Consider the following 14,386-nt stretch of genomic DNA (forward strand, 5'->3'; position numbering starts at 1 on the left):
TAGGACCAGATTTGTGTAATCTCAACAATGCTATTCTTAGAATCCCTATTCTGCTCTGACTTGAGAGGTCAGTCTTGCCATGTTTTGTTTCTCCCTGTCACTGAGTTCTTTAGGATCCCCCCAAATAGACTTTTATCAGGCTACTCCCTCAAGCTGACAAACACATTTTAATATGCCTGGAAACATAGCAATGGATGATGGTTCAATAGTGATCTTTATTTACTACATTGGTAACCTCACCATCATTATTAAGAAGGCCCTGGTACAGCACCTGGGACAATGGATTTTTTTTTTAACTGTTTTTTTTTTTTTTTAAAACTGTTTTTTTTTTAAAAAAAAAAACCATCTTTTTTTTTTTACCTTATAAAATCATCTTTATTTAAGTGCCAGAAGTTTCAAATAAAGATTAATTTATAATATATTGTTTATAATTTTGATAGTGAGAAGGTTTCTTCTCTTTTTCGGGATTGTGGCAACTTAAGCAAGATGATGAAAAGAACATAAATAGTAAGTGTCACAGTGAGAGGTATATTTTGCACAATCACTGTAACTCTTAAGTCTGACTTTCACAAATTGCCCTATGGCATGTTGAAAATCTGCTGTATCACAAACTAGTAATGCTTCTATAAGTGGGTTATCCTATTATTCCTTAGTAACCAAATCCTTGCAGTGGGCCCAACTGAGATCTTTATTTCCCAGCCTTCCTTGCACATTGATATGTTTAATGAAATCTAAGTGGAGGAAGACTTTTAGGAAGACTTCTTTGCTCCCTTCTTCATGAGGATCTGATAGCTGGAATTAACTAGCCAGATGGTGGCTCTGGTCTGCCTACATACACACCTTTTAGATTTAAGGGAGAGACAGTTTAGTTTTATATTGTTTAAGACACTCTTTGTTTTTTTCTGGACTATAGAGTGGAGTGTATTCTAAAGTATGCATCTGCTAAGCACAAGAGAAAGATGAAATGTCCCTGATATCAGAAGAATAAAGCACCTGAATATTATCTATTAATTCAGGAATAGTTTCCATTATGAAGTAACATCTCAATAGAGCAGCTGTTATAGCATCCAATTTATCTGATGCATTTCAAATATTAGTAAAAAAATTTTTTATGAATCACAGAATCATAAATGGCTTTGAAGTGAAGCTGGTCTAAATACTAAACTGAAATTGAAGTCACAGAGGACAATTATGTTTCCCATGCTGTGTCTCCTGGGGATTTTGTTAAAAACAATGCTAAATAAATCCCAATTCTGAGCCACAAGATGGATCCCACATTACCATATGTCAATTGTCTTAATTCTTCTGCCTCTAAGGGAAGGCTATTTATTTGTTAAGAAGTAATGCCCCATATAATAAGAAATTCAAACAGTACAATGGAATAGAAGATATCTTTTAAACTACTGAAACCTCTGTCTATTCTGTTTATAGACCTTAACTAAGAATTTTCTCCACTTTATTGAGGTATAATTGACAAACTGTAAGATATTTAAAGTGTACAATGTGATGATTTGATATATGTATCCATTGTGAAAGGACTCCTCCCATTGAGCTAACACATATTTCCTTTCCTTTTTTTTTTGGTAAGAACATTTAAGTTTTACTGTCTTAGCAAATTTTAGGTATACATTATATGTAGAGTCACCATGTTATATGTTAGATCTTCAGACCTTATTCAAATAAAATTTTTGTGCCTACCACAGTTCTTAGTATATTTTAGTCTATTTATTTATTAAAAAGTATTATGATACTAATAAATATTCATAATCATACTATGTCAAAGATAAATTAAAATACAAATAAAATGAAAAACCCTCACAATAATTTCACAGACATTTGGGGGTCAGATATTGTAATGGTTTGAATAGTCCATCCATTTATTTAGATTTTGGTACTCTGACATCTGAAACTGGTACTTTCTACCCAATAGCTCCCTTTTCTATCTGCAAATTTATGGAGCGGAGGATTCTCTTAGGAGAAAATCAGCTGGTACCTTGACTGCTTCATTTTTCAACTAAGTCCCCAATATATAAAATCTGCCTGTTGTATGAGGTTGGCTTTAGCTGAAGCTGAATGCAGGACAGGACAATGGGACATTGAGAATACAGGTTCCCCAATGTAGAGGTAAGTGACAGAGAATTGGGCTCAGTCTCTAGACATAAGTTATTAGATGGGAGTGATGGTTTTGGGAGCAGGGACTGGAAACAGAACTCAACCTTGCCCAGTATATTCTGTTTCCTTGGGTTGCTGTACAAACTACCATAAATTTGGTAGCTTAAAACAACAGAAATTTATTCTCATACAGTTCTGGAGGCCGAGATTCTGAGCAATTGTTGGCAGGGCCATCTTCTTTCTGAAGGCCCGAGGAAAGGATCCTCTCTTGCCTCCCCTGGCTTACGGTGGCTCCTGGAACTCTATGGCCCGTGGCAGTACAACTCCAATCTGTGCCTTTGTGTTCACCTCTCTGTGTCTGTGTCCCTTTCTCTTCTCTTGAAATAACTAGTCATTTGATTTAAGGCCTATTCTAATCCAGGATAATTGTTTCAAAGATCTTTACTTAAGTACATCTACAAAGATTCTTTTTGCAAATAAGGTCACACATATAGGTATGTTCTGTATTGTCATATCTCTTGGGGGCTACTATTCAACCCGCTAGCATCCACCCTCTGGCTCTCCAAAATTTATGTCCATTACACATGCAAGATACATTCACCCTTCCCAACATTGCCCCAAGTCTCAACCCATTATAGCATCAACTCTTAGTCCAAAATCTCATATAAATATCAGCTCAAAGGCCCCCAAATCTGACCATCTATATCAGGTATGGGTGAAACTCTGGGTATCATCTATCTTGGGACAGCATTTCCCTTCATCTGTGAATCTGCTGTGAACATAGAACACAAGTTATTTGCTTCCAAAGTACAATGATGAGACAGGTATAGTATAGACATCTACATTACCAAAGGGGGCAATTAAAAGAAATGAAGGGTTCACCAGTACCAAGCAAGTTTGAAATATGACAGGGCAGATTTCATTAGGTTTCAAGGCTTGAGAATAATCCTTTGTGGCTTGAGGCTTCTTCCTCTGTGCCTATGGCTCCATCATTCCCTGAGTCCTAGTGACAGCTCCATTGTCCTTTACCTCTGGGTCCGTGGTGGTCCCACCTTCAGTCATTCTAACTTTTTCTTGAAAGGTAACACATGTTTGCAGCTGGGTAGCTCTATAAACCCATTTTCTGCATATAGAGTTCTACCCAGAATTGCTGGGTAGCTCTATAAACCCATTTTCTGCATATAGAGTTCCACCAATTTCTTTCATATTGTCCAGTCTCTGTCCCTATGAGTTCAAACTGGCAATGTTTGTGCTGGTATCATATCATCAAAACCTTATGGGCCTCCTTTGTATCCCACGGGGATTCACATCATCAGACAAGAGGGCTTTCCACAGATTCTTCCTGGATGACCTCATCTCTATTCTTGGCTTCTGTTGAGATGGTTGATTGGAAATGAGTCACACACCTAATCTCTAGCAAAAGGTTGTCCAGCTACACTCTTGGCTTTTTCTACAGAGCAGGTTTTCTCAACAGTGAATTTCCTAATTTTAGCATTCTTTGCAATATGGATAGACTGAGAACCTCTGAAATCATGAAGTGCTGGTTCCTTTTTGCTTAACAGTACTTCCTTAATTTATCTCCTTCCTTTTGCATTTTACTTTAAGTAGCAAGGAAAAAATCAAGCAGCACCTTCACTCTGGAAATGTCCTCAACTAAATATTCAAGTTCATCTTTTACAAGTTCTGCTTTTCCAAAGTAGAACACAGTTCAGCCAAGTTCTGCTGTTTTTTTTTTTTTAACTAGGTTTGCCTTTCTTCTATTGTCCAACATGTTCTTCATTTCCTTCTGTGATCTCATCAGAAGTACCCTAAATGTCCATATCTCCACCAATCATCTCTGCAAAGCAATCTAGGATTTTTCTGTCAAGCATCTCAACATTATTTCAGATTCTACCTATAACCCAATTCTAAAGACACTGCCACATTTTTAGGTATTTTTTACAGCAGCATCCCATTTCTGAATGTCAAAATTTGTATTAATCAGTGTTCTACTAGAAAAAGAGGAATAGAAGGAAATATAGAAGTCTCTCTCTCTCTGTGTGTCTCTCAATGAATTGGCTTATGTGATTGTGTTGGCTGGCCAGTCCAAAATTGGTAGGTCATGTCAACAGGCTAGAAACTCTCTGACGGGAGCTCAAGCTGCTGTCCACAAGCAGATTTTCTTCTTCCTCAGGGAAATACCAGTTTTGCTCTTTTTAAAGAAACAGCTTTATTGATATAACTCACCCACTTAGAGTGCACAATTCAATGAATTTTAGTATATTCACAGATATGTGCAATTATCACCACAGTCAATTTTAGAATGTTTTTATCACCTCAAAGAGAAACTTCATATTCTTTCCCATTCCTCCTTCCCTACATCTACTCCCTCCACTCCCATAGCCCTAAAGAACCACTAATCTACTTTCTACTCTGCAAATTTATCTATTTGGGACTTTTATATATTTGGAATCATATAGTATGTGGTCTTGTAGCTGGGTTCTTTCACTTAGCATAAATTTTTGAAGTTCATCTTTGTTGTAGCATGTAAAAATACTTCACTCCTTTTCATAGCTGAGTAATATTCCCTTGAATGGATTATAAAATGAATTATCCACTCATCCATTGATGGATATTTGGGTTGTTTCTACCTTTTGGGTATTATGAATCATATTTCTATAAACATTTGTGTGTAATTTTCTGTGTGGATGTATGTTTTTATTTCTCTTGGGTATATACCTAGGAGCAGAATTGCTGGATCATATAATTCATGGCTAGTCATTTGAAGAACTTCAAGACTATATCCCAAAATGGTTGGACCACTTTACCAGCATTTTTGAGGGTTCCACTTTCTCCATATCCTCACCTTTTGTTGATTAGCCATCTTGATGTGAAATGGTATTTCATTATGATTTGAATTTACTAATGATGTTGCATAATTTCCATGTACATACTGGTTACAATATATCTTCTTTGGAGAAATAACCTTTTGGATACTTTGCTCATTTTTTATTGGGTTATTTATCTTATTATTGAGTCGTAAGAGCTCTTTATAAGTTAAGTATCTTATCAAATATATAACTTGTAAATATTTTTTTTTAACTTGTAAATATTTTCTCCCATTGTGTAGGCTATCTTTTCTCTTTCTTGATAGTGTTCTTTAAAGCACAAGTGTTAATTTTGATGATGTCTAATTTTTTCTTTTGTTTCTTGTGCTTTGGGTGTCATATCTGATAAATGCAAGGTCATGAAAAATTTTCCCTACATTTTTCTCTTAAGAAAATGTTTTTGCCCTTATATTTAGGCCCTTGATTCATTTTGAGTTAATTTTTGTACATTGTATGAGATGAAGCACCAACTTATTTCTTTTGCACATGACTATCCTGTTGACCTACCACTATTTGTTGAGAAAACTGCCCTTTCCTATTGAATAGTTTTGGCATCCTTGTCAAAAATCGTTGATCATAGATATGTGAGTTTATTGCTGAACTCTCAATTCTATTCCATTTCTCTTCCATCTATCTATATGTTTATTTTTGTCCTACATCTTGTATACCATTGCTTTGTAATATATATTTTTTTGTAATACATTTTGAAATTGAGATGTGTGAGTCTTCCTTTTTTATTCTTCTTTAAGATTGGTTTTTCTAATCTAAATCCCTTGCAATTGCATATCAATTTTAGAATCATCTGGGATTTTAATAAAGGTTCCATTGAATCTGCAGTTCAGTTGGGGAGTACTCCCATCTTAGCAATGTTAAATCTTCCAATCCACAAACATGGGATGTTTTTCCATTTCCTTAGATCTTTAATTTCTCCTCACAATGTGTTGTAGCTTTCAGATATTTTACAATTCTTTTGTTAAGTTTATTTCTAGTATGTTATTCTTTTTGGTGCTATTATGAGTGGAATTATTTTCTCTCTCTCTTTAAGATCTATCTATCTATCTATCTATCTATCTATCTATCTATCTATCTATGAGAGACACAGAGAGAGAGAGGCAGAGACACAGGCAAAGGGAGGACAGCAGGCTCCATGCAGGAAGTCCAATGCGGGACTCAATCCCGAAACTCCTGGATCACGCCCTCAGCCAAAGGCAGACAGACGCTCAACCACTGAGCCACCCAGGCATTCCAGGATTGAATTTTTGACTCATTTGCATACTAAACAAATCTCTTCGGAGGAACTTCCCAGTATGAGTTTTCTTTTTTTTTTTTCCCTTTGGTATTTTTTTTTTATTGGAGTTCGATTTGCCAACATACAGCATAACACCCATTGCTCATCCCATCAAGTGCCCCCTCAGTGCCCGTCACCCAGTCACCCCATTCCTCCGCCCACCTCCCTTTCCACTACACCTTGTTCGTTTCCCAGAGTTAAGAGTCTCTCATGTTCTGTGATCCTCTCTGATATTTCCCACTCATTTTCTCTCCTTTCCCCTTTATTCCCTTTCACTATTATTTATATTCCCCAAGTGAATGAGACCATATAATCTTTGTCCTTCTCTGACTTATTTCACTCAGCATAATACCCTCCAGTTCCATCCACATTGAAGCAAATGGTGGGTATTTGTTGTTTCTAATGGCTGAGGAATATTCCATTGTATACATAGACCACATCTTCTTTATCCATTCATCTTTCGATGGACACTGAGGCTCCTTCCACAGTCTGGTTATTGTGGACATTGCTGCTATAAACATTGGGGTGCAGGTGTCCTACCATTTCACTGGATCTGTATCTTTGGGGTAAATCCTCAGCAGTGCAATTGCTGGGTCATAGGGTATTTTCTTAATTTTATGAATTAAGAATTTATTGAATTGCTCATGGCAAGTATACGGAAATAAAATTTAGTTTTGTATATTGACCTTGAATCTTACAACCTTGCTGAACTCATTTATTAGTTCTAATAGTTTAATTCTTTAAAAAACTATTTTAATAGTTTTTTAGTGTATTCTTTAAGATTTTTCTATATATAAGGTCATGTCACCTGCAGATATAGTTTTTTTTCTTCCTTTCCAATTTGGATACCATTTTTTTCTTGCCTAATTGCCATAGCTAAAATTTGAACTAATATATTGAATACACACTAGGGGATCAGACATCCTGTCTTGTTGATATTAAGGGGAAGCATCTTGTCTTCCACCACAAGGTCTTTCAACTGATTGAATAATCCCCCTTCCCCAGATTACTGGGGATAATCTCCTTTACTTAAATTCAACTAATTGTAGATGTTAACTACATGTATAAAATAACTTAACAACTGCGCAGCCCCAGTGGCTCAGCGGTTTAGTGCCACCTTCAGCTCGGAGCGTGATCGTGGGGACCCGGGATGGTCCCACATCGGGCTTTCTGCAGGGAGCCTGCTTCTCCCTCTGCCTCTGTGTCTGCCTCTCTCTCTCTCTCTCTCTGTGTTTCTCATAAATAAATAAAATCTAAAATAAATAAATAAATAAATAAATAAATAAATAAATAACAGCAATACCTAGGTTAGTGTTTAATTGGACAACTGGGTAGTAGAGTCTAGTCAGATTGACACATTAACTGTGATTTTCAAATTATTTAAAAGGTGGGTGTATTCTAGAACAAATGACTATGGCTATGTGTGCGATATAAAAGAGGTATAATAGTAAAGTCCATAATGCTTTAGAGCCCCTTGGTGCTAAGAGGATTAAAAAAGAGAAGCACTCCCTTCTCACAGGAGTGTTGTCAAGGACCTCAGCTCTGAAGTGCAGCATCAGTGTTTTGGTTTCACTGGCATTAGATTTTCTAGGCAGTTTCCCAATGTCTATCTTTTCCTTGAGCTTCAGTTTCATGAGCATCCCCAAACACTTCAAATCTAAAATATCAAAACAGATCTAATTTCTCCCTCCCATGCTTTACCTCCTTTATTTTTGCTTCTGTTCTAGGCCATACCTCAATGTGTGGTGTCATCAAATACATGATCTCTTAATTCAGAACCCTCAGAGTCATCCTAGTTTCCACTCTCACTTAACTTCTCATTCAATTAATACTAAATATCCTATAAATTCCTTCCTCTCAATTTCTTTCACACTGCCTCCTTTTTCCATTCACTCTATTACTGCTGTAAGTCAGTCCCCAAATGTTCCTCTCTGCCTGTGGTCATGTTTACCCTTCAGTGAATCCCCCACACCATTACAAGAATGATTTTTCTAAAACCCAAATCTGATGACCCAAATGCTCTGCTTAAAACTCATTGCTGAGAGGAAAAACTTTAAACCTCAGAGTGTGGTAAATAAGGCCTCCATAACCTGTTTGCCTGTAGCCTTATTTGTTATTCAGTAACATGTCCTCACCTTTTTACTACCTGACCGCCACCAAACAAGCATCAAAACTCCAGTCACACTCAAATAATTGCATTTTCTTAAACATGTTATGCTGTTCTCTACCTCTGTACTTTAAAAAAAATTAAATTCAATTTAGTTAACATATAGTATATTATTAGTTTCAGGGATAGAATATGTATATATATATTTCTATATATGAAAAAATAAATATTTTATATATAATCATATATATATATACATATATATATATATAAAATCTCTTCTTTATCCATTCATTTGTTGTTGGCTATTGTGGACATTGTTGATATAAACATTGGGGTGTAGGTGCCCCTTCCAATCACTAGTTTTGTATCCTTTGGATAAATGCCTAGTAGAGTAATTGCTGGGTCATAGGGGAATTCTGTTTCTAACTCTTTGAGGAATCTCCATACTGTTTTCTAGAGTGGCTGCACCAGTTTGCATACAACAGTATAAGAAGGTTCCTCTTTCTCCATATCCTTGTCTGTTGTTTCCTGAGTTGTTAATTTTAGCCATTCTGACTGGTGTGAGGTGGTATCTCATTGTGGTTTTGATTTCTATTTTCCTGATGCTGAATGATGAGCATTTTTTTTCTCAAGTCAGCCATGTGTAGGTCTTCTTTGTAAAAATGTCTGCTAGTGTCTTCTGCCCATTTCTTGACTGGATTATTTGATTTTGGGGTGTTGAGTTTGATGAGTTCTTTATAAATTTTGGTTACTAGCTCTTTATCTGATATGTCATTTGCAAATATCTTCTCTTTTGCCTTTTAGTTTTGTTGATTATTTCCTTTGCTTTTTATCCTGATGAAGTCCCAGTAGTTCATTTTTGCTTTTGTTTCCCTTGCTTTTGGAGACATGCCTAGCAAGAAGCTCCTGTGGCTGAGGTCAAGGAGGTTGCTGCCTGTGTTCTCTCTGAGGATTTTGATGATGGATTCCTGTCTCACATTTAGGCCCTTCATCCATTTTGAATTTATTTTTGTATATTGTGTAAGAAAGTGGTCCAGTTTCATTTTTCTGCATGTGGCTGTCAAATTCTCTCAATACCATTTGTTGAAGAGACTGTCTTTTTTCCATTGGATATTCTTTCCTATTTTGTCAAAGATGAGTTGACCATAGAGTTGAGGGTCCATTTCTGGGTCCTCTATTCTGTTCCATTGATCTATGTGTCTGTTTTTGTGCCAGTACCACACGTCTTGATGATGACAGCTTTGTAATAGAGCTTGAAGTCTGGAATTGTGATGTCCCCAGCTTTAATTTTCTTTTTCAACATTACTTTGGCTATTTGGGTCTTTTCTGGTTGCATATGAATTTTAGGATTGTTTCAGCTCTGAAGAATGCTGGTGGATTTTGATAGGGATTGTATTGATTGTGTAGATTTCTTTGGATAGCATAGACATTTAAGCAATATTTGTTGTTTCAATCCATAAGCATGGAATATTTTTCCATTTCTTTGTGTCTTCCTCAATTTCTTTCATAAGGGTTCTATAAGTTTTTGGAGTAAAAATATTTCCTCTTTGGTTAGGTTTATTCGTAGATATGCTTATTGGTGCAATTGTAAATGGGATAAATTCCTTGATTTCTCTTTCTGCTGCTTCGTTGTTAGTATATAGAAATGCATGCAACAGACTGCTGTACATTGATTTTATATCCTGCAACTTTGCTGAATTCCTATATCAGTTCTAGCAATTTTTTGGTGGAGTCTTCCTATCCATGTCCTTTTGATCAGGTTCTTCCATTTCTTTCAAATACTCTTTTCTCCCTACTTTACACACCTTTATACATATGGGAGGGCACCACTTACCTTTTAAGACTCAATATCTAAAGGACATGGTGGGAAGGAAAAGTCTTCAAAGAAGGTTGAGGAAGAATTATACATGAGAAGATAGAAAGTATTGTGTCATGAATAGTTTTAGGAAATAACATGGTTACTCAAAAAAGATGGAAGTTACAAAACATCAAAACAAAATATTTACTTGAGATTCTAAAAAGTGGACAAACTTTTGCTTGTTTTATACTCAACTTCTATATGAGAACTTTTTTATATACAAAGTTACTTCATAATGTCTTTGTACAGCTTTTTAAAGCTTAATACCTTGCATTGTAGGTATGAGAGAAGCAGTGTATATGTATCATATAAAGTCAAAAGAAATTTTCCTCTGAAGAGTGGTATGGACTTTAATTCTGTAGTCAAGGTTATCCATTATCTTCTTGTTTATGGCAGCCATTTGTGTTATGTGTCATAGGACCTGCTAAGGGTATATATTGTAATAACTGCATAATATGGTTGTTCTACAGTTTAATAAATTCACTTCTGAACTTCTGCATAGGTTATTTATTTATATCATAACCCCAAACTAAGTTATTAAACTTTACGAGGCATAGGGAAAAGAAAAGAGAACACACAAGGCTTTATGAAGACTCTGCTTGTACTTATGTGTATATATGTGTATGTTCAATATTTGCGTGTACATGTAAATATTTATGCATTCACAACATATTTTTCTGGTACAGTTTTAAGTCCATTTTTTTCACCCTGTCCTGAGTGGAATGAAGTTAAGCTTATTATCATCTTTCTTAAACATTTGTAGTCTTGAAAACTGTTAGCCTCTTAGCCCATTCACTGTTCAAAAATTAGTTCTTTTCATTTGTTTTCATTCTATTTCCCAAACGTGAAATAATTCCATTTAGAAATTCAAATTCATGGCAGGCTTTAGGGTTATAAAAATGGAGTTCTCCACTTTAAGAAATAGCACTGGAAGTTTCACTAGGTAGGAGCATTATTCTTTCCTAAGGTTTTCTAAGAGATACTTTTATTTATCCAAATATTTAAATGATTGCAGCAGTAATAACACCATTTCATGTGTCAGGTATCATTTGAAGAATTTAAAAACACAACAATTTTTTGAATAGAACAATGGGATCCGATTGCTTTGCATTTCAGAAAACTGCAAACCTAAAAGTTCTTAAAATCTTGGCATTTTTTCTGAGGTGGAAAGTGGCTCCTGGCTTCTAGTGTACAGGATGTGGCATTCACTGATAAGCAAGACAGAGTGAAGCACCTATTATCCTATAAGATTACATTCCAGTTATTTCTTAAGTATATCTTTCATTATACAAATGTATTTCTGTGATTTTGTGTCTCTGAGTAGTGTTAATATTAGGAATACTTTACTCTCCAGAAAGATTTCAGTTACAGTAGTATTTACTCAAAAATGAGAGTATATACCAAATGATAAGGTCCCCTTAAATCTGTGCTAAAATGAGCAGGCTGCTACTCTGGCTCTGCACAATTACTGTATACCAGAAAGCAGAAAGAAGGATCAGCTGTACCGAGGGGAATTGCCAAGAATTAGTCTGTGACTTATACACATGAATTTTTCCTTATGCATATGTAGTAAGGGCAGAGTGGCCTAAAAGAGAAATACCTTAATATCACAATGGTCACATATCCTGGATCCCAGGTCCCAATTGGAAAGGAGGGGAAGGCATTGCCCTCCCTTTACTCATGCCTGCCAGAAGACTGAGATGTCTCTTCAGGCCTGAGGAGCAGAGGAGCAAGATAGGTAGAACAATTGGGTGTTTTCACTCTCCTGGATAGACCCAGATTCTGTTGACCACAGTAAGTTGTCCTCATACCTCCTAAACAGAGACTTTGCTAAAACAAAGGGATGCATATCTAAGAGGTGATGCAAGGACATGTGTTTAACAAACAGCCGTAAGAACACCAGTGCATTCCCTCACTTCCCTAAAAAGAGGATGAGAAGTTGACTTAACCATTAGGTAAGGGGAACTCCATGTTCAAATCTATTTCCCATGGCCACCACATACTTTATTCTCAAACTCCTTATGATTAAAATAGTCTTAGCCTTCCCATCTCATTTGAATATTCTTCAAGCTTTTTCTTGGTTCCAAAAGATCATTAAAACATATCTGCTACCATAAAGCTACTGAAGCTTCCCTTTTACTTTTACGAAATGATATTAGAATGAAAACGACCTCTCTGCTGCCTCCACTTTTGTGCTGCCCACTCTTAACTAGCAGCTTGCTGTGATTGCTGCCATTGCTGATGGGGTTCCTCTCCGTGAGCATCTATTTAATGGCTCAGGAGTAACTTACACATACTGGGGCATGATAACAACCCATTGAAAGCCCCAATTTCTTAAATCATAACATTTTAAAATCCATGCTACTCAGCAAGAGTGGTGCTTTTTCAGCTAAAAGAAAAAGATCCAATGAATATTTTTGTGAAGTGTTTATTTATAGGTCAGAATGTTTTTTATATTCAATCATAATGAATAGGTGCGGGCTTTTTTTTGGCAGGGGGAGTGGATAAACATAATATTTAATATGATCAATTATTTCAGGGAATTTGCCTGATTTACCCTATTCTGTGTTTCCTTTATCTTCCCAAAACCTAACGTGACCTGTCTGATATAAGCAAGCCATAGAACAATAAATCAGAGAGAAACAAAATCAAGCCTGTCTTACAGCTTTCTGGATTAAATATAATAAAAATCTTTATTTCTTCTGCTAAAAGGAAACATAAGGTATTAGGAAAGACTATTTTAGACAAGCTGATATTGAGCTTTATGTGTTTTTAATGTAAGCGTTCTTCTAAAAACTGTTATTAATTCCACTTCTCCAAGGAATAGGGAGGAGGCAATCCAGAGGCAGTTTTCTGGGTAGGATAAATGCCTAGGAACGTTAGCTTGAAGCACAAGAATCTGGGAGTCATTCATTTGGCTGAAAGCAACTCATCTCTTATCTGAAACTGACTAAAGCTGGTTCAATCTACTTAGGTCTCCAGTTAGGAAAGCCAACAGAGATATTAGGCTGGTGAGGAACCTCTAGCCACTGGAAGGGAACTTGAAACTCCCAACTCCATATTGGAACTGATAAACCTGCTGTTTTCCGTACTTCTCTCAGCAGTGAGGAACACAGCAGGTACCTATTATTTCTAGGGAGCTAGATAAAACAAGGAACCTGGATTTGTTGGCTTCTTTCTTTCAGGTGTCATTGTTTGGCATTCTCACATCTGGAACTTTCTTGAGAGTGAGAGGAAAAGAGAAAAATATATGAGAGGACTTAGAGGGATGAATGAAAGTGAAGCTGATGTGAAAAAAATCTCCTCTTCATCTTCTTTTTCTTCTCTGGAGTCTGAATAACTTTGGGGCTCAGAGATAGCACAAGGGAGTGAAAGAATTTTGCCCACACTCCACTTTTCTAGGACGAAAAAGATCCAGTGGCTCTCATTCTTCTTTTGAAAACATCCTAAAAGTAAAAGTAGGCCATACAGCTTTCCCTATGCCATTAACTAAGATAGTGCCAGATCCAGATTTTCTATCAACTGGTTTAGAAAAGTTGCATACATTATCCCATGATTAAAAATGATTTTTTGTTTGTTTTTTAAACATTACCTTAATAATGGAGCATAAGTAATGCTCCTAAATTGTTCCTCTGTTGAAACTTTGTAATTTAATTTATAGGTCCAGAGCTGTCCTTTTTGCTGTTTTATTTTTGTCATTTATGTTTTTTTTTAAAGGTTTTATTTATTTATTCATGAGAGACACGTAGATAGAGGCAGAGACATAGGCAGAGGGAGAAGCAGGCTTGCTGCAGGGAGCCCAGAGTGGGACTCCATCCTAGGGTCCTAGGATTATGACCTGAGCCAAAGGCAGACACACAACCACTGAGCCACCCGGGCGCCCCTGTGACTTATGTTTTTACATTTTGTCTTTTTAAAATTAGCATCAGATCAACATTTACTTATTAAATGTAGATTTATAAAATTTATTGTGTGAATTAATATTTCCATTGCGCTTGGTTTTATTGAAGTACCATTGGTTTTCAAACTTTGGGATGGTGCTAAACTCATGTGGGTTCCATTTCTCGCTACAAACTTTCATTCAGGAATTATTATTTTTTTTTTTTTTAAATATTTTATTTATTTATTTAGGATAGTCACAGAGAGAGAGA

The 14,386-nt window shown here is 36.0% G+C and overlaps 1 protein-coding gene across 8 annotated transcripts in view; it reads left to right on the forward strand.

Annotated features, from left to right (window-relative positions):
• The window catches only part of GRIN2B (glutamate ionotropic receptor NMDA type subunit 2B), a 505,856-nt gene that overhangs the window by 40,806 nt on the left and 450,664 nt on the right, over positions 1-14,386 (forward strand). The gene's annotated exons all lie outside the window — the stretch shown is intronic.

Source organism: Canis lupus, chromosome 27, assembly GCF_003254725.2.
Source record: "Canis lupus dingo isolate Sandy chromosome 27, ASM325472v2, whole genome shotgun sequence".
NCBI lineage: Eukaryota > Metazoa > Chordata > Mammalia > Carnivora > Canidae > Canis > Canis lupus.